General features: G+C 46.6%; 1 protein-coding gene across 2 annotated transcripts in view; it reads right to left on the minus strand.

The window, feature by feature from the left end:
* Nucleotides 1-20,648, minus strand: part of SORCS3 (sortilin related VPS10 domain containing receptor 3) — a 615,618-nt gene that overhangs the window by 557,460 nt on the left and 37,510 nt on the right. The window lies entirely within an intron of this gene.

The raw sequence follows: 20,648 nt of genomic DNA on the forward strand, positions 1-20,648 counted from the left end.
CCCTGTTTATTAAAATTCAGATGCAGATAAACAATGAGTATAGTTCCAGGAATAATTGCAGGTCTTTCACAGTTACAGAAAACCAGCTCCTTTGTCAACACTCCATTGTTCTATTTATACCTTGGGAGATATTGCACTGAGTTTCTATAAATACAACGGAAACTCATTCATCTCAACCTCTCTCACGTGTAAAGTCCCAACCTTCTCAGTAATAAAAGAACTGCATCCCGAGTGTATCTGACATTAGGTCTCAAGACTGTCATAGGCGAATCTTTCCCAATATAAGAGATAAAGAAGAACAGGCTTGGATTGGACTGGGGAAGGGAGGGGAAGCAACAGGCATTCTATTCTGGTTTCTGAAATAGACATGAAGCAGCTACATTCTTGCCAGCTCTCAGTCCCTGAGTGTTAATATGGGAGATTAAAAGCAGAGGAAACAAAATGCCCAAGGTTACTTGACCCCTGCATGGGATGGTAGCTCATCAGTGATACTCATTTACACATTTTCTTTGAATGCAATTCTGCCCTTCTCTATGGATATTAGGCCCCTCTCCTATTATATTACAAATCTATATCGTGCAATCTTGAAATCTACTTCTTTGATCCCCCACCTCCAAAATACCTAGCACTACACTTTGTACCACACAGTGTTAATCAGATAAAGTCTGGTTCAGTGAAGGTCTCCTGATCCCAAGCAGCCCCAAAAAGGTATCCTGATAGCAGGACATAATTGTGCTGTCTCCAAATACAACTAATATTTATAAGAATATCACATTTTTAAATGTTTAACTGTGGAGGAGACATTGTGTGAATTACTTTCCATATAAAAAAACTAATCATCCTACCAGCTCTCTGAAGATGGTCTTATCACTCTCCTCTTGATAGACTAAAACACAAAGCAATAAGGTAAGTGATCCAGCCACATAGCTAGCAAGTAGCAGATCTAGAACTTGAACCCAGAACTATCTGAAATCAGCAAATATGCTCTTAGCCACCACAATGCCACATTTTTCTGCTTCTTGGATCTAACTATACACCGCTCCATTTTGTGGATAAGCCCTGGAGTGTTCTATCTCTATACCATGGTTCAGACAGATGTTGCTTCTTTCAGTTAATTTAACCACTACACACACACACACACACACACACACTCTCTCTCTCTCTCTCTCTCTCTCTCTCTAAAACCTTTAGCCTGTGTCTCTCCATGATCCCTGGTTTGCAAGAGATGACCCCTATCTCCATAGCAATCTTCTATGTACGCATACTTACCTGTTTCATCTTTAAGGGAAAAATCATTTTACATAGATACATATATATGTGTGTATACAATGCATATATATGTGGGGGGTTGGGGTGTATGTGTATCACACATACACATTAGCTTCTCATCAGTGTCTCCTAACAGGTAAGGTAAAATTATCCATAGGGAACTGGGATTATATCAGAAATAGGGCCCTGATGTATATGCAACCTCCCTCACCAGCTGATGTTCCATACGCTGCAGTGAAACCAGGTTCATTAAAAGGGTTTACAACACACAGAATTTTAACACAAAGGCTTCCTTCAGTGGTATATCTCTCTAGAAACTCTGGTCCCTGAACATTTCACAGGTTTCTGAGCCAAAGTAGAAGGGGCTGAAATAAGAAGTAATAGCAGAGAGAGTATCCAGGAAGCAAAGGAGACACTTGATTCATCAGCAAGACAGCAGTTGTGTTGGAAGGTGGGACAGGGGTTTGGGGAGCCAGCTGGAAGGCTCACCCAGAAATCTGTGCCCTGTTCATTGGAGATAGATTTCTGTTCACCTCTTCATTTCAAAGATGGTGGGGAAAATTCTAGCCTTTTGATATGGGTTCAGCACTCCTATAGATATAGATGGCCAATTATGTGTTCAAATACCAGTGGCCCTATGAAAGTCTTATCCCCAAAAGTTCTCTCCTTCACTTACTGGATCATTCATGCATTCATTTAACAAATCATCCAACACCTACTTGAACAGGCACCATACTAGCTCAATCAGGAACATGCTCCCTAAACCGAACTTTGCTTACCCGCCCTGCTGGATTAACTGATTATGGTACTGGCACAAAAACAGACACATAGATCAATGGAACAGAATCGAGAGCCCAGAAATGGACCCTCAACTCTATGGTCAACTAATCTTCGGCAAAGCAGGAAAGAATGTCCAATGGAAAAAAGTCTCTTCAACAAATGGTGTTGGGAAAATTGGACAGCCACATGCAGGAGAATGAAACTGGACCATTTCCTTACACCACACACAAAAATAGACTCCAAATGGCTGAAAGACCTAAATGTGAGACAGGAGTCCATCAAAATCCTAAAGGAGAACACAGGCAGCAACCTCTTCGACCTCAGCCGCAGCAACTTCTTCCTAGAAACATCGCCAAAGGCAAGGGAAGCAAGGGCAGAAATGAACTATTGGGACTTCATCAGGATAAAAAGGTCTCATTGTTTCTGATGCCCACCTCATTCAAGTCCTGCCACGTGAATCACATGTTATGCCTCTCTCGTGTACCCAGGCGTTACTTCTCCCACCAGCTGCATCATGTGTTCATGAGAGCTAATTGCATTTATTCTCAAAACTATGTATAGCTGTCATTATAACTAGATTATTAAACAGTGTGTAAATCAACAGAAAATGAATACAAAAAAAAATCCATGTTTCTATAAAAGCTTATTTGGATGTTTTGCAAAGACTTGATAATGGTGAGTCATTTAAAAATGTGGTTGAACAAGTTGAAAATAGAGCTACCATACGATCCAGCAATTGCACTACTGGGTATTTACCACAAAGATACAAATGTAGGGATCCGAAGGGGTATGTGCACCCCAATGTTTATAGCAGCAATGTACACAATAGCCAAACTGTGGAAAGAGCCAAGATGTCCATCAACAGATGAATGGATAAAGAAGATGTGGTATATATACACAATGGAATATTATGCAGCCATCAAAAGGAATGAGATCTTGCCATTTGCAACGACGTGGATGGAACTGGAGGGTGTTATGCTGAGTGAAATCAGTCAATCAGAGAAAGACGTGTATCACATGACCTCACTGACATGAGGAATTCTTAATCTCAGGAAACAAACTGAGGGTTGCTGGAGTGGTGGGGGGTAGGAGGGATGGGGTGGCTGGGTGATAGACATTGGGTAGGGTAAGTGCTATGGTGAGCGCTGTGAATTGTGCAAGACTGTTGAATCACAGATCTGTACTTCTGAAACAAATAATGCAACATATGTTAAGAAAAAAGAAAAAGAAGAAGATAGCAGGAGGGGAAGAATGAAGGGGAGTAAGTTGGAGGGGGAGACATACCATGAGAGACAATGGACTCTGAAAAACAAACTGAGGGTTCTAGAGGGGAGGAGGGTAGGGGGATGGGTTAGCCTGGTGATGGGTATTAAAGAGGGCACACTCTGCATGGAGCACTGGGTGTTATGCACAAACAATGTATCATGGAACACTACATCAAAAACTAATGATGTAATGTATGGTGATTAACATAAAAAAATAAAAATGTGGTTGAATCACCTGTGAACAGGAAAAGTATAAAATACTTGGCGTGGGGGAGACTCGAGAATCTTTGAATTGTTTTCCCAATGTCTTCTTACTCCAAAAAGAAAAAGAAAGCAGGAACCAGAAATTAGAGATGATATTTCAATTACCAGCAACTGGTCTCCATCGCAATATAAGCAACTACAATCCCATGAGTCACGGAGCAGTAATGGAGGCACATGGAATGGGAAAAGGGAGGCAGAGGGGTAAGGTGGAGCATCTGAACCAGGCTTATGGTGGAGAAGGTGGGAAAGGGGAAGAGAAAAGGCCTTCAGCAAGAAGAAACGTTGTGTAGAGTCTTGAAGAAGAAGATCTGGCCTGGCAAAGTCGGGGTAAAGGGTATCCCAAACACACAGAGCCGCATCTATAAAAGCACATGGTGTGAAAACAATGAATTGTGGATCACCACATCAAAAACTAATGATGTATTGTATGGTGACTAATATAACATAATAAAACAAAATTTAAAAAAACAGCACATGGTACATCTGTGAATCTCCAAATAACTTGGCATGACTGGAAGACCAAACATACGGTGGCATTCTTCCCACAATGATTTGCACACTCCTGGTTTTGCCAGGTGCCATCCTGGGATCTGCACTCATGAGGCCTACTTCCTTGCTGCTCTAGGGAAAAGGTGATCCATCATACCTTAAAAAGCCCCTTCATAGATGTTCCCCAGAGCGCTGATCCTCAGACGGCTAGAACCAGGGTCTTCCTGTGCTTAGGTACCCACCCCCACCTCCATCCCACCCTCAGTTTTCAAACCCATGCAGGGTCCAAAGTTATTTCTCAGAAAATATCACAGAAGTGAACTGGAACAGGCTATCAGCTCTGACTGACAAGAAATCCACATGGCCCAAGATGACCCAGAGCTGAAAATAACCGCATCACTTTCTCTCCTGTTGGGTGCTATTTCCTTCGCAACTGAAATGCTTACCCAACCACCCAAATGCCACTGAAATGGGTAACAGATTAGATTACCTGATAAACACCTCTACACCCTCCAAGAAATTTCCTAGTAATCACAGCAACTGCTATCTTTTCCAGCTGGTTGCTGACAACGTTTCAAAATGAATCCTCCTACACTCTTATTTTTACCCTCCACTAGCTGACTTTAATGGTAATCTCTTTAGGTTGAGAGCCCAGATGGAGTTGAAAACCTTTCTGATTTCTTTCAGAAGGGAGCTTTGGTAGGAAGCAGTTCCACCAGGCCACTCTAACATGTTTTGCTTTCATTTTCTCCCTGCCTTTACCCCCAACCCTTATAATGTTATCTCGCTTTCTTTAAGAGTTCAGCTTCTAAACAAGGAGCCCAAAATCTCCTTTGGTCTTTGGGATGATTTTTGTTTAAAAGGATCAGGAAAATTTAAACTCTTGTGTAATCAATCAATTTGAAGTTTTGTCTCCTCTAACATTAATGAATTTGATCACCTGAAGGTAACCTTGGTTAAGCGTTCTGTTCACCCGTATTTCCCCAAAGCCTAGCAAAAGCGATGACAGAAAGTAGGTGCTCAGTAAAGAGAAATGGAATGAACGAGTAATCCTTACAAATGCCCCATGGGGTGAGCAAGGTGGATATTCTTACAATTGATGACAGACTCATGAAGGTTAGGTAGTTTCCTGAGGGTCACACAACCTAGGACTCATCAAAGTTGGTCTAGAGCCATTTTACTAGACCACGTACCTGAACTCCAGCATTAGAACCGGAAGACTTTTCTTTGTTTCTACAGAGCTAAGATCAGGCCCCTGAATCCAGTCCAAGGTCCAAAGCTCTTAAGATGGAAATGCAGAGGCTGGAAAAGGGGCTTTAGGAAACACCACTTAAAACTGAATGCTGTAACACACCTGCACAGGAAACAGAAAGGGAGCGGGATGGAGGCTGCAGAAACACTGGGAGAACACCATGCGCTTCGGGTGTGCTCAGGCAGAGGAGTCCACATAGACTCCAGCAGACTGTGCACACCAGCGATCTGCAAACTACTGTCTGGGGGCCAAACCTGGCCCTCCACCTGTTCTTGTAAATAAAGTTTTATTAGAGCGTAGGCTCACCCATCCATGTACATATTGTGCACGGCCACTTTATACTACAAGAGCAGAGTCAAGTAGTTCACCCTGTGGCCCACAAACCCAAAAATACTGACCGCCCTTTTATAGAAACAGTTGGCCAACTCCTGGGATATTAGACTCACTGAGCAACAACCACCCCAGCAGCAGCTGCTGCTGCAGAAATGAAACAAAGTACTACAAATGTACCACCAAGTTCAACGAGCTAGGAAGGATCATTTTCCACCCAATACCAAAAAAAAAAAAAAAAAAAAAAAAAAAAAGACTCCATAAACCAATTACTTCAGCACTTGAAACGTGCTTAGAAGCCTTTTGTCAATAATATCTACTCTTGCCTGAACTTTTGACCTAGACATCCACTCCCTTCATTACCACTCCATTGAGGATTAGCACTCATTGGAAAAGCTACAGAAAACAAACTTTTTAGTTTATTTTAAAAGAAAAATCAGAGAAGGGCACATTGAATGCAGTGCTACAAATAAATGGAAACGCAGCATGCCTTGTAAAATGGTCTAGATCTCATTAAATGATTTCTTGGCTATTATCCTCTGGGCTCACCAATGGATCTGAATGGGCTCTCCAGTGAAACCAAATGCGCGAGGTGCTCTTCTTTTGAAAGGAAATAGCATATTAAAATCAGAAAAGATGACGACCAATTGTTAGGAAAATGGATTTCAAATGAGGAGTGTGATTTTCCATCTTTAGGCTTTGCCACTAATATTCCCTTGCAAATCTCTTAACACATCCTACGTCTTACTTTCCCAACCTACCAAATGGAGAAAATCTTACCCATCTCCTACCCCTTACCTCCCTCCTCCCAACCAGTGATGTGAAAAGGATGCACAAAACAGCTTGCTGTGAGCTTTTTAAGAGGCCCTCACGGGGAAAGGCTAAATGTTATGTGTATATTATTCTCCAGGGAGGGGGAGCTCAGTAAATATGAACATGACACAGTAGAACAAAAGCCTGGGAGTCAAAAGCAAATGACCTCTTAACTCATCTCCCACAAGAGCCTTATTCCAAGTAGGGCAGTGCACAATGGAAAACTCTCTATGGATTATATTCTGGTAACTTCTAAGAGAAGAACTTCAACATCTTCGTCCCCTAAGCAAGTATTGCTTTCTATCAGTAGGAATAGCTTTTCCTGGAATTTGGGATGAAAATTCAAAGAGCTAAGTCACTTTCTCCAGCCAAAGAGCTTGGGTTGCAGTTGGCTGTGAGATCCACTAGGTCCCTGACTCTGATAGCCACTTCCTTTGCTGCAGTTGAGACCTAAGGCAAAGTCCCCAGGTATGGACTGATGGTGTGGAGGAGCAGAGAGCACCTAAGGCCACAGGACCATAGGGCCCCACCCCATGACAGCAAGCATCAGCTGGTATCACCTTGATCTGAGCCTCTCTTCTCTCTCTCCCTCTCTCTCTCTCTCTCTCTCTCTCTGTCTCTCTCAATATCTCTCTCTCTCTCTCTCTGGTCTAGTCCATACACCTACCTTTGGGAAACCGCTTCTCCCCACTCCATTTTATTCTGATGAGACTGCCAATCAGAGAGTGCTGTCTCCTCGAGCTGACCAATGATTGGTCCAGTGGTACGGTGGACCCATGAATCAAGCAGCAACAACTTTTTCAGAAACAAGAATAAAGAAAAGGAGAGAAGGATGAGGAGGAGGGCAATGAGAAGAGAGACTGACTCTCTTTTCATCAACGCAAGCTCTAAATTACCACCTTACCCACCACATGAAGAGCGCCTGTTGGCAAATGAAGGCTGACAATGAGGAAAGCAGAATTAGAAGGAGAGACAGAAAAAGACAGACTCACCCAACTGAGCCTCTAGGTCCCACCACAACTGAAGCTACATCCAGCCCAGACTTCTTAGTTGAGTTTCAGTTGATTTTTTAGGTTTGGTTAAACACTTGAGTTGAGTTTCCATCACTTGCCACCCAAAGCTTCCTGACCAGTACAGTGAATGCACGTCTCATTTATCTTCATGAAGTGATCAAGGGACAGAAGGTGGATGGCTCAGGGCAAACTAGCCCACCCCTAAAATCACAGCTCGATGCCTGCCCACACACTCACGCATCTGAGGCACAGCCTTAGGCGGTACTTTGACTTCGATCTGTTCTGTGGCATGCTATGTTTGCAATATGTCAACAGCCTCTTGAATGGTTATTTATTACATTTTTATTTAGCACTGGGTGAGAAAATAATTTCTAAGAATCTTGGAATATATTATTTCTAGAGGAAAGCTCACACTGCACCCCAGATGCAATTATCCTAATGAGTAACTATAAATCATCTATCTTTTAAAATCTTGCATATTTTAAAAAATCTGTTAGCTCCTATTATGTTCTGACAATCAAGAATTTCTTGATTATCTCTTTATCTATTTTTCCTGATTATAACTTTTAATACTTTGTACCCAAATTCTTAAATCTTTTAAGCTGATATTAAAGACTCCCACATTAGAGTGACTTTCTCCTTCTCTTAATACCCCACAAGTACCCTACCCTCCAGAAAAACGGGCCCACTCTTTCCCAAACAGACCATCACATGGCTGCCCCAGCATTTATGCAGGTGGCTCTTCTGGCCCTGAATGGTCTTCCCACCCATATCCTACTCACTCACCCAGCCATCCCAATCCCAGCCCCTCTTCAAGGGCCAATTCCCACCTCCTCTTTGAAACAGGACTAGACATCCTAGCCTAAAGCTAACCCTCTTTCCTCAGAGTTTGGACCTGTTTGCTACCTGGCATATACTTGGTAGAACTGTGACCTATATGTAGGATTGGTTTTATATTCTTGAGGAGGCGCCCTGGGGACAAGTCTTCCCTACACAAGCATGATCCCCCTTCAAGAGCTCTGCCCCCATATCCAGGGATGATAATAATAAGGTGAGGACATAGCAGTGATGACCCAGTCATCAGGGACACCAAAGCTAAAGCCCAAAGTATTCAGTCTGCAAGATATTTTGGTAGTCCAAAATACTTATTCTTTTACGCATATACCCTCGGGCTTTTTCTGTGCAAATAAGTCCTGGGAATCAGTGATTCAGGCACTTCTGTCAGCTGCCCTGGAGGCTAACAGACATGATCCAAAGCCACATGATGCATCATCTCTGCTTATGAGTATCTGACATTTCCTCACTGACCCTCAAACTCTGGGAGCTTGTAGGGTGCTAGAATGCCCTTCCTTTTCCCATTCTCTTCATCTAAGTGCCACTTAGCCTCTGAGACCCTTCTATTGTGAGACTACAGGGACCCATGCTGCTTCCGTGACTCCTCCATTGCACAGGGACCCCACTTCCTCCAAAATCCTAGGGAAGGGAAGAATTCCATGGCTCATGATGGACAACTGGTTACACGCTTCTCTGTGTTATTTGTCTTCACTTCTCCTTACCTGGATTGCCAGTGTCTGGGGGTAGGGACAATTCTTTGCACAGCTTGGTTTCCTTCCCTGTGTCAAGGCCAGAATTATACAGGGTGGGCATTCAATAGCCATTTGTTCTGTGAGGGGTCTAATTAAGTTTCCTTATAATGACATCACTCATCTTTCTCCCTAAATGGTTTTATATTTAATTTGTGAGAGCTAATACACATGTGTGTATATGCACCTGTGCTAAAGGTCAGCAATACAGTGAACCATGAGAGTGGTAGTAAAAGGCCTGCTGAATATCGAAAGTAAATGAAACCCTAAAAATTCTCACCGAGGAACCTGAACACATTGAATCCATTTTGTGCTCAAAGTGATGTGTATCAGTGCACACAGTCCTTGTGCACAACTTAGATATGTCCAGTGGGCTGTCGTTTGCAGAAGGAGTCCAAGGACTTCAAAACAGGAAGCCTGGTCTTAGGTCCTGGCCGTATCAGTGATCCCGTGGGACCTTGCATGAGCCGGTAAACTCTGACCCTCAGGTTTCACACCTGTAAAATGGGGCTGCTAATGTCCACCCTAATCCACAAGAGTGTTGTGCGGAGGAAATGAGGTAATGCTTTGACAAAATGATAGTGCTGCATAATGGATTTGCACAGTCCATGATTTCCTGGAGAGATGCTCCAATTAGGGGCCCTCATGAAAACCTCCTTTGCTGAACTTGAGGTAATACAGTACAAAAACACGTTAAAAAGTCGCCCTTTGATAAAGCACGATGGGGCAGGCAGCATCAGGTGCACTAGGCTTGCGTGGGCTCCTGGGTGATCGAATTAAACCCCAGACAGGACCATGAATAAGCTGAATGGCATCATTAAACTTAGACCCTTCAGTTAGATGCATTAATGGGGCTATAGATCAACTATTATGTCACAGAGTATGTTCTGGATGCATTTTAAAATTAACTATTCATAGAGGATCATTTTTGAAGTGTATTTACATGTTGGAGGCTCAGCACCCGCATGATGCACCTGTTCACTTTGAACAGCCCTCTCGTTGTGTAAAACTTAAAGCACCTGTGAACATTTTAACCAGCGTGGGTGACAGCCCTGTGATCATCAGCATATGTGCTCGGATCAAAGCCCAGACCCTAAAACTGCAAAGGAAGGAAACACCAGCTATCCTAACATCAGCCTACAGGCAAAGCCCACTGTACAGGAAAGGTTCTCTGTGACATAAAAACAAATGGCTGGCAGGACCAGCACCTGGACAATCAGGCCAAAACAAACTTTCACCAAGGAAGCCTTTGGTGCACCATATTCTTTCTTGTCCAAGTCTGTATCTGAGAGTCAATGTCTCCCGAAAAATCAGTGCCTTGTTGTGTACTAAAGAGAGCCTGGCCTTTGAATCTCTCCTCGAGCTGCACCGAGCCCTGAAATTAATTCAACAATTACTGATTCAGCTACTATTGTGCATCCAACCCTATGAGAGCTGAGGGTCCTTTATTTAAATGGTAGAAAGGATGTATGACAAAGATGTTCACTGCAGCTTGGTTCACTATATTGAAAATATGGAAACAACTTCAATACCTACCAATGGTAGTCTTAAATAATTGTTAGTGGAGCCATTCAATGGGAGTATTGTGCACAAACATCAGAAAGAATGGAAGAGGTTTATATATACAGATCTGGAAAGATGCCCAATTAGAGAAAGTGAAAAAGTAAGTTACACAGGAGAATCTATGACGGGACCTCACTAGAAAATACACACACACACACACACACACACACACACAGACATATATGTGCATCTATATGATCACACATATATCATTATAAGTCTATATGAATATGATCACACACATATAGAGAAAATCCAAGGGAGACATGTGCTAAATTTATGATAGTGGTTACTTCTAGGGAATGCAATTCGTGTTGAGAGGCAGGGATGGAAAAAGGCCTTTCGCTGTTTATGTTACACATTTCAGTAATGCATGAGTTTCTTTCCACTCCTTTCCAGTGCTTTTCTACTTCTGTTATAATCATCTGCAAAAGGTTATTTCAAAACAATATACTAGACCCTCTTTCCTCAATGGAGCCTCCAGTATCCGAATAACCACTCTCACTGATGACCATCAGCTAAGTTCCCTAATGCTCCAGCAAATAAGGAACCACAAATATACTCTTAGGGACACAGACGCAGGCACACACACTGGGAAGACTGGAAGAGCAGGTGCAGATAATAACACATTCCCTCTTCCCCTACTGGATTTACAGCACTTCTTTTCCTCATTAATTCCCCACTAAAAGATTGAGTTTGGTTAAGCTCTTCCTAAAAGCGAAAATATCTTTGGGAAGATCCTTCAGAGAGCATATGACTTCTGGTAAAATTAAAAAAAAAAAATCACCATGATAAAATTCCATTACACAGAGCTGATCCAAATGTCCCAAACCACTTCTTATAATGAAGTTCGACGTGACTTCCTTCATAGCTCCAAAGAATTCCTATTTTCACTGAAATTTATTAAGCCCTGATCACAACTGCATATTCAGTATCTTCCAAAATACAGAAAAGTGGCTTGAAATTGTATAGCTCTAAATTTTATGAAATGCTAAAGCTAGTAACATGAAAGCTACATTTACAGAGGACCTACTGCTTTTCAAGCACCACACTAGGCACTTAGATCAACGATCTCATTTAATTATCACAAAACAGAAGGGTCTTCGGTTGGGTACTTGGAGCTCTGAAACAGAGATTTGCATACATGAGGGTTTTTCCAAGGGAGAGGCTCAAGACAAAAGCCCGGGGAGAAGTGAAAGTCTGAGGACTGGGCGGAAGGACATGAAGTCTCCCTCTTTGTGAAGACAGAGGAATGATGCAGCCACAACAGAGGCTTCAGCTCATCCACAGGAATCTAGTCATCCAGCCTCAGGTCAAGATGCCAGGCTGTTACACCTTTGACGTGGACTCAGGCTGCCTGCAGGAGCAGGTATGACCTTGGACTAGACAGCTCTCTTAGGCTGAGGGCGATTCCTGGGGAGGACTCGGCTGCCCACACTCATGGCAGGAGTGGGGGAACACAGGAAAACACAGGCTCATCCAAAAGGGGGGGATCTTGGTGATACAGCACAGCATCCACTGCATTCACTTACAATAACCATGTTCACAGCAACCAAGAGAAATTAACTAGCCTAAGGCCAACAGAAAGGCAGGATTTGAAACATCTGCTTCCAAAACTCCTTCTCTAATGCCCTGCTGCCTCCCCAAACCAAGTACCCCCTTGGGGCATCTGCCTCAGAGAAGGGTAGTTCCAGGTTCTGTATCTGACCCTTACAATTTGGACTTTTATGCTGATAAGCATATCCATCTGCCCACCAAGAGGACGGGGGGGGGGGAAGTCCTGAATCCATCAGGCCGAGGATACCTGTCACAAGCACAGAAGAGGGGCTTTACTAACAACCACATGGATAATCAAGGCCCTGTGGCTCTGTAATCACTTCAAATCCGCATCACCTCCCACAGAATCTGTGCTCATCCTACTTGCACCGTGTGTCTTACTGAAATGTTTTGTTCCAAATGCACGCATAAAAAATCCATTTATTCTATTCCATTGCCACTCTCCATGTTCCATAATAAACCACCAAGACTAGAAGCTATATGGGATAAACTGGGTGAGAGGAGAATGCATGTTTTGGCACATGAGGCAAAGAGGTAATAAGAGAGGAGAGAAGAGGGGTGCCTGGGTGGCTCAGTCGGTTGAGCGTCCGACTCTTGGTTTCGGCTCAGGTCATGATCTCATGGATCGTGAGATCAAGCCCCATGTCAGGCTTCACGCTCAGCGGGGAGTCTGCCGGGGGATTCTCTCCCTCTGCCCCTCCCCCCCCGACTTGTGTGCCCGTGCTCTCTCTCTCACATAAGTAAATCTCAAAAAAAAAAAAAAAATGACTCCCCTTGCATACTGCTTCCAACGGAGGGACGGGCATCAAACCTCAGCTGCATCCATCACCAGCTGTAAATCATGGGGCAAGATATTCTGGCAGCCTCAGTTTCCTCCACTGTTAAGTGGAAAATGATGATGCACAGACCTCATAGGGTCAGTGTGGAGATTAAATGGGATGATGAACATTAAGTGCTTAGCACTATGCATGTACAGAAAGCACTTAGCAAATGTCAGCTCTTGGTTATTACTGTCAGGGGTGTTAACATAATCATCGGCACCCTCCCAATAACCAACTGCAGCAGGAAAAGTCAGAATGAATGAAAGTGTGGTGGATGGGTTGGGTTTTTCTGAACCTTCTGTGAAGTAGGTTGACTTATAAATGGCTTTGCTTTCCTATTTAGAGATACCCCCTAAAACAGCAAGTCCTCCCCCGAAATTCTCTATCCTCTCCTGCATTTCACAGCGCCCACGGCGTGGCCCGTGAAATGACAGGCACTCACCCTCACTCCCTGTGTGTGAAGCTCGCACACCCAGAGAGGGCTGCATCCCTTCCCAATCCATACACTGGAGCTCAGCCCACCTGCCTTTGCCTCCCGGCTTCACCAGTGAAAGATAAAGACTGAATCGATGCTTTCTCCTCTACTGGAGAAGGCAAGGTTCCCAGATCTGCCAGCCCCACAGAAGCTATCTAACTGTTGTTAAACCTATTTGCAAACAGGGGGCCCTAAGAAGAGTAAGCCTGGAAGCTCATGTGGCTCAAAGAGGCTTTGCTCTATGAGGACTGCCCTTGAGCTAGACCGGTGTTTCTAAGTGTGTGGTCCTCGGCTGACCTCCAACAGAGTCACCTAAGTACCTGGTTAAAAATGCAAATTCCCAGGACTCCTGAACCAGAATCTTTGGAGCAGGGCCCTGGAAGCTGCATATTCAAACAGACTTCCAGATGATTCTGATTCAACTGAAGTTCGAGGCCCCCTGGGATACAGGGATGTTTTCCTTCGCAGCCTAGATCACCAGCCTTGGTGATCATGATCTTTTTATTGAACTTCCCCAATCTCTAAATCTCTAACCCCTGCCCCCATATGTTCCAAACATTCACTCAGTGGTCAGCAAATCCTTATTCTACACTTGAAAATGTGTAGTCTATTAATGTCCCCGGGATTTGGTAATCCATGGAGAGATGTTCCATTTTCTCAGGTAAAGTGTAAGCTTGACAAGGACAAGAACAAGAGCTCATTCAACAAATACAAGGCATCCAAAGATGGGGGCCCATCCCTGTGCAGGTAGCATGGGGGATAGAGAAGTCTAAGCCATGGCCTAACCTTACAGGAGCTCACTGCATGTACACAGAAAACTCGACCCATCACACCCAAAGGCCTCAAAGACACTGCATCTTAACTGCCGACGCACCTGTAATCCAGACTTCCAGCTGGAAGGTAGCAGACCACATGTCCTTTCTCTGCTGCTACAGACACAGACCTCCCTGCTGTAGTCCATGCCTCCCTCTGTTTTTTTCTCCCCAAGGGTTCCTGTATCCTCCATTCTCCCTACCCTCCGCAACTGATGAGGAAGGAGAATGAAGGCTCCAATCCTTCCTCGGATCCATACTGAGACGGTCCCATCTCAAAAAGACTGCTAGTTACTAAAAGACCCCAGCACCAGAGGCTGCACACAATCACCAGACCCTAAATCAGAACCTGATCAACTCACAGAAGGTTATTCCTGTGTCTACACTGCCCAGTAAGAACCCAGACGCTTGTCTGGGGTCAGGGGTCAAGTACCACAGTCCTTGCAATTGGCCAAAACAGACACACATGGAAACATCACAAGCCACATGGCAAGGGACAGAACAGCCAATGAGTGTTATTACAGAATCTACTCCACATCCTGAGTAAGCAAAAGGAACAGAGAAAAACAATGTTATGAGAGAGAGAGAGAGAGAGAAGGAAAACTGGAAATGAGTGTTGTCTCCAATGCCAGGGTCAAATGCTCCAGACCAGACATGAACCAGCACAACGAAATGGCCTGAGTGAGGAGGGGGATGAATCGGGACACACTTCCCAGAGTATGTCATGTAAATCCAGGCCTGATTTCTTTCTTGTTTATTGATACTTATCCAACAGAGCTTTCTTTATTTCTGTTTCTCTTAATAATTTTTTTTTTTTTAGTTTTCTAAACCCACACACCAAACAACTTCTTCCAACCTTCCCACCCTAGTGGTTGTCACCCTCCTCCCACCCAGCTCCCATCACAGAAGGCCGCAGCCTGGTGGCTAATGCAGCGGGTCAGCTGGGCGTGAGCGGTCCAGGGGTCCCTCTGTCACTATGTGGATGGAATTCCTCTCTTTGGTTGCCATGACACCGTGGCGTGAGGGCTCTCCAGCCTCGTTACCATGGAATCCTCCCTTCCCCATCCCTTACCGCATGTCAGGAGGGCAACGGCACTGCCAGCAAGCTGCCCACAGGCTGCTGGCCAAGCCCATCCCCTGGACAGTGGCCTAGAAGAATGCAGTGGTCAGAGCCAGCTTCAACCACACACCTGAACCAAAGCAGTCTGCAGAAGAGCTTTCCAGCAGACCCCGCAGAAGCAGAAGGTTAGCTACATAGAAACAGGCTTTTAAAACCTGTATCTGAAAAACGAAGTGCTCTGAACACACGCAGGTGCTCTCTTCCATCAAGAAACCATGGGATCGTTGCTAACAGAGGGGAGCCCTTGGCACTGTCTGTCTGGTCCCAAGAGGCACAGCCAGGGTTCAACAGGGCCTATTTGGATCATGGATCACAGGGAAACACCTGTTGCCTGCCCACTACCCTCGAACCCAAGCCCACGCCTTCATTTGCTGTGTGCTCACGCTGCTAACAGGAGGGAGAGGAGGAATGTGAAAGAAGAAAAATTTATGTTTGTACAAAGAAAATAAATGTAAAGCTCCCTGCTGCACAGAAATGCACACCTCTGAATTAACCTCCTGTGTCACATGAGGATCTAGCTAGAGGAGGGTGAGGTGCCCCAGATGAAGTGACATAAAACCTTGGTTCTAGTCCTGCCTCAGCTCTGTGACTCTGGGCGAAGCATTTCTTCTCCGTGAGCCTTGGTTTCCTCCTGCACAAAGCGTGGGGCTCTGACAGAGAATCTCTCAGGTCCCTTCCAGGTGGCCGGGCTTCACTCTTAGCAGGGGCTTCAGGGACTGGACTTCTGGATCCCCAAATCCATTCCCAATCCCCTTGCCTGGAGGACTTCCAGGGTCCAGAGAACAGCTTCACCACCAAGAACGGACTTTTGTGAATGCTGCCACCCAGGGCCAGATATATTTATAAGGGAGTCTCCCACCTACAGGCAAGGGACAAAGGACACTCCAGGCCCTCAGTGTGGACAGTTACAGAGAAATCGGCCCCTATGTCCCTTCTCCATTAACCACATCTAGGGAATACTGACCTGGAACTCCTTTTCTCCTGGCCTTCAGTGCTTCTGCTCCAGATGCCTCTCACTCTCCAGCCTATCAACAAATGGCGCTGAGTTAAGACGTGGGGACACACTGGTGAACCAGCTAACGGGACCTTGCCCTCCTAGGTATTATCCTCTAGAGATGAAGGCTGACAAAATAATCATCTAGACATAAGGGGAGTCAGGGCAGACCTCTCTGACAAGGTGACATTTAATCTGAGACCTGAGAGTTGATATGGGGACTGTTGAATGAACAGTGACAGGATGAGGGTGTTTCATGAAGATCCAATAGCACATGCAAAGGCCCTGAGGCAGGAATAATTAAAAGACATGATTCAAGGAACTTTCAATATGGATGAAGAGACAGATATGCAAACAATCACAATTTCACAAGGTAACAAGCACTTCATTGGCACTATGGACAAAGCAGACCATAGAAACAGCGCTGAAGGTGTCTGCCAGAGAGGCTGGTCAAGAGGGCTTCTCAGAGGAAGAGGTACCTGAGTTGAATTTTGAAGGATGAGATCTCGCCAAGACAGGGAAAAAACACAGACTGACAAAGGCCTCAAAAGTATGAGGGGCACAGAGCTTTCTTAGAACTAAAAGCACTTCCATTTACTTGGAACTTCAGGTGAGAGGAGTGATGGGAGAAACGGCAAGAAAGAGATAAAGTGGGCAAGTCATGAAGGGTCTTTTGTGCCACGGCAAAAAGAATGGGGGCCGGAGTTTTGAGCCCCCAAACAGATGGAACAACAGAATGTTAACCCGATAAAAGGACACCCCCCAGTTATACGAAAAATGATGGCCCCTCTGCATGCCACACCCTCGCATCCCGGGCATGCCTGCCCACCTGGAGGGGTGGGGACAGGGCTCATCCCCCCACCCAGGTCACACAGAACCTGCCCTTGGGTGCCCCCTTGTTGCTGGGGACTCAGGCCATGCTGCCAAGGGAGGTTCCGGGAGTCACACGTGGAGGGACAGAAGCCTGTGGGTGTAGAACAGCAGGTAACCAAGGATGCGTCAGAATCCCACCCACACCAGCTCACTCCAAAAGGCTGCTACGGGGGGGATGAGGTGGGGAGACAGGGAAAGGAGATGGGGGGAGGGGGCAAGAAAAGAGGAAAGAGAAGAAGAAAAAGAGCAGGAACAGGAGAAAAGTGGCATGAGATGCGCTAACACACCTACTGGGGTGGGAAAACTCTAAGCTCTGCGGGCTGCTTCTTTCAAGAAGAAAACAGGAGGGTCCTCATGGCTGTGTTGCTGCCACCGGGGTCCGGCAAGGAGCCCCTCCACACTCCTGCTACTCCGTCTGCCCACGGCCTGCTGGCGGGCGCTGGAGTCTCCGCGCACTGATTCACAACGCCCTCTGCATCCACCAAGCACGCAGCGCTGCATCACGGCTGAGTCCCCCCCACGTACACACACACACACACACACACACACACACACACACACACACACAGCCTCTGCCCGGCAGCCCCTCGCCCGCCACCCCTCCTGCCCCAGCCTCCAGGGGCTGCTGGCAGGACGACGGTGCTGCCCCCCACTTCCTCCCTGACCACTTCTGTGCCCAATCCTAGCTGGGCCCAAGATGCGGGAGGAGATCCAGACCCAGCCTCTGAGAGGCTTGATCGATTAGGGTTCCCAGATAAAGTACAGGACGTTCAGTGGAATCTGAATTTCAGATAAATAACAAATAAATGTATTTGTACTTTTATTTGCTAAACCTAGCAAATGCTATGACTGCTGGTTCCAGTATGTGACTTCCTCTTACTTTTGCTCCAAATTCCTATCCCAAAGCTAAGGAGGAGGAGGAGGATGGAGACTCATGTTTTGAGATGCTACCTGCCAGGCGCTGGGCAAAGTGAAGTACATACCTTTTTTCATCAAATCCTCATGACGACCCTATGAGATCAGTATTATTACTATCCCCATTGTACAGATGAAGAACTTCAGGCTTGGATTTTTCTGAGGGCACACAGCTAGGAAGTATAACTAAGATTAGAACCAGGAGAGTCAGGCTCCAAAGCCTATGACCTCCAGCCCTAAGCCCCCCACCCCCCCACCCCCCACCGTAGACACCGTAGCACAGACACACTGCATTCCCCAGACAGGTTGGGTGATTTTTAAAAGTGTGAGTCATGTGCTCTGATTGACGCAGCTTACTGCCCAGCTGGGAAAGAGAGTCCACCTTGGTGGAGGGAGGATTTAAGCAGGACTGGGATGGATGGATGGATGGATGGATGGATGGATGGATGGATGGATGGACGGACGGATGGACAGAAGGGTGGGTGGGTGGTTGGGTGAATGCAGAGCCTGAGAGGGATGGGTTTGTCGTTCTGAGAAAGACCGCTGACTACATGGGGCTCCTCCCAGGGGCCTGGGTCTTTTCCATCAGGTACGGTGAAAGGTTTTAAACACAAGGAGAAAGGAAGAAGGGATGGGAACAGAACAGCTAGGAAAGGGTAGGGAAGGAGAAAGCAAGGCAGGAAAACAGGACAGAAGGAAAAACTATGTCATTCTGAATTCATCTGGTTCCTTCCCAAGGTTCCTGAACCTTGTGGGCTTATTACACCAGGGTAGAGCCAGCCCCGTGGGGACCCCAGCTTTTCATCTCTGCAATTTACTAAGTGTTGGTGTTCTAGAGCTCACGATGATCAGCTTTTTGTCACTTTATTTGTCCAGGAGGCTGGCTGCAGGGGTAAGGCGGACATTCTACAGCCTGAATCTGTAGCAGTTGGCAGTTCCTGCAGCCCGATCCCCAGCCCCAAGCTGGTCACCACTGCTCCTGCACCACCACCAACCCCCTACCGTCTACCATCCCCTCCCCCAGAACTGAGACCTGGAGAGCACTCCTACAGAGTCCCTCTGGCCTCCGGGAAAGACAGACCCCTATCAGAGCTTCACTTCCAGAGACCTGCTGCCCTTCTCCCTGACCTCTCACCACAGAGAAGATGACAAGTGGGGTCTGCAAGAGAAAGCAGAGCCAGACACCCCTCCAGGGATGCCCCGTGCCGCTGCCCCCCCGCCCCCGGGCTCGCCTACTTCCATTCTGTTTGCATTCATTTCGCTGCCCCAGCTGTGCTTCTCCCTGGCGCCGCCTCCCTCCCACCCCAGGGCTGCAGGACCCCCTGCCACCACGCAATGAGGAACAGACAAAGGGTCAGGAGGGGGGCCAGCCAATGCCAAAGAGGAAGGAAAGTCAGCAAAGAAACACCTATTCCACCTCCAAGCTAGTGGGTCTCACTGGGCTAGGTGCCAGCCTCCAAGGACACATGTGGAAGGGGGAGGGGAGAATGCCCGTGACCGCTGGGGAGGGGAGCAGGGATGCTAAGTCCTTCAGTGCACAGGACGGTCAGCACCAGAAGGAATATTTTCTCTACCCAAAAGTTCAATGTGCCTCCTAATGAAAAAACACTGCATGGAGTCATGCCTTATTTCCGGACCCGTGTAAGTTTTTGGGGAGGGCTCAGAGGTGTGGAAGGCGGGCCAGGGCTAGAACCCGCAGGATAAGGAATTCCAATAAACTGGGGGAAGCCGTGCTGGGCTTCGGGGCTTCAGAGCTGAGGATCAAACACAGGGGAGATGTCACGTGGGTCTGGATGTATGGGGGGCGGTGTGGTGTGCAGGTGACCCTCGCAGCTGCTGCCTCCCACTCCTGGCGGGGCAGGGAGGGCCGAGTGCCGGCCCGTGGCCCTCTGATTTCACTCCAGAAGGGCAGTGGTGGCTGGCCCAGCAGCCTCTGCCCACTAAGCGGATTCCCCTGGGGCTGGGAAGCAGCAGGGTTGGTGTAAGAGGTGACGCCAACGATGAGCAGTGAGCCCGTGCTTGGACATGATGCGTGCGCCTTTTCTCCGCCTCGCAGAGACCGTCTGGGCCTCCCCCACGTTTCGGCAATGCCCAGTTCAGTCTTCCTTCAGAGCCACCCTCACCGCATGGCTATTACGTACCCTGTCCATCTCTCGAACTCATAATCCACACCAACGTTTCCTGAGCACTTTCTAAAGAAATGCCTGGTACCGTGCGCGTCCATGTGATGGCTCATTTAATCCCCACAAAACCCGCATGAGATAGGTATTCCCATCATCCCCATTTTACGGATGAGCTGCCAAGTGAGTCAAAACTGTCCAGAGGTCCCACAGGTAGTCAGTGTGGAGCGTGGCTGGCCAGCACAAAGTCTGGTGAGGGAGCACCGTGGCACGCTGCCACACTGCAGACCACGTCTGCATGTAAGGGCCAGTCTATGGGATCCGTTCAGACTGCCCAAGC

The sequence above is a fragment of the Callorhinus ursinus genome, unplaced genomic scaffold (genome assembly GCF_003265705.2).
Source record: "Callorhinus ursinus isolate GAN/ISIS: 27379988/994484 unplaced genomic scaffold, GSC_fseal_2.0 scaffold20, whole genome shotgun sequence".
NCBI lineage: Eukaryota > Metazoa > Chordata > Mammalia > Carnivora > Otariidae > Callorhinus > Callorhinus ursinus.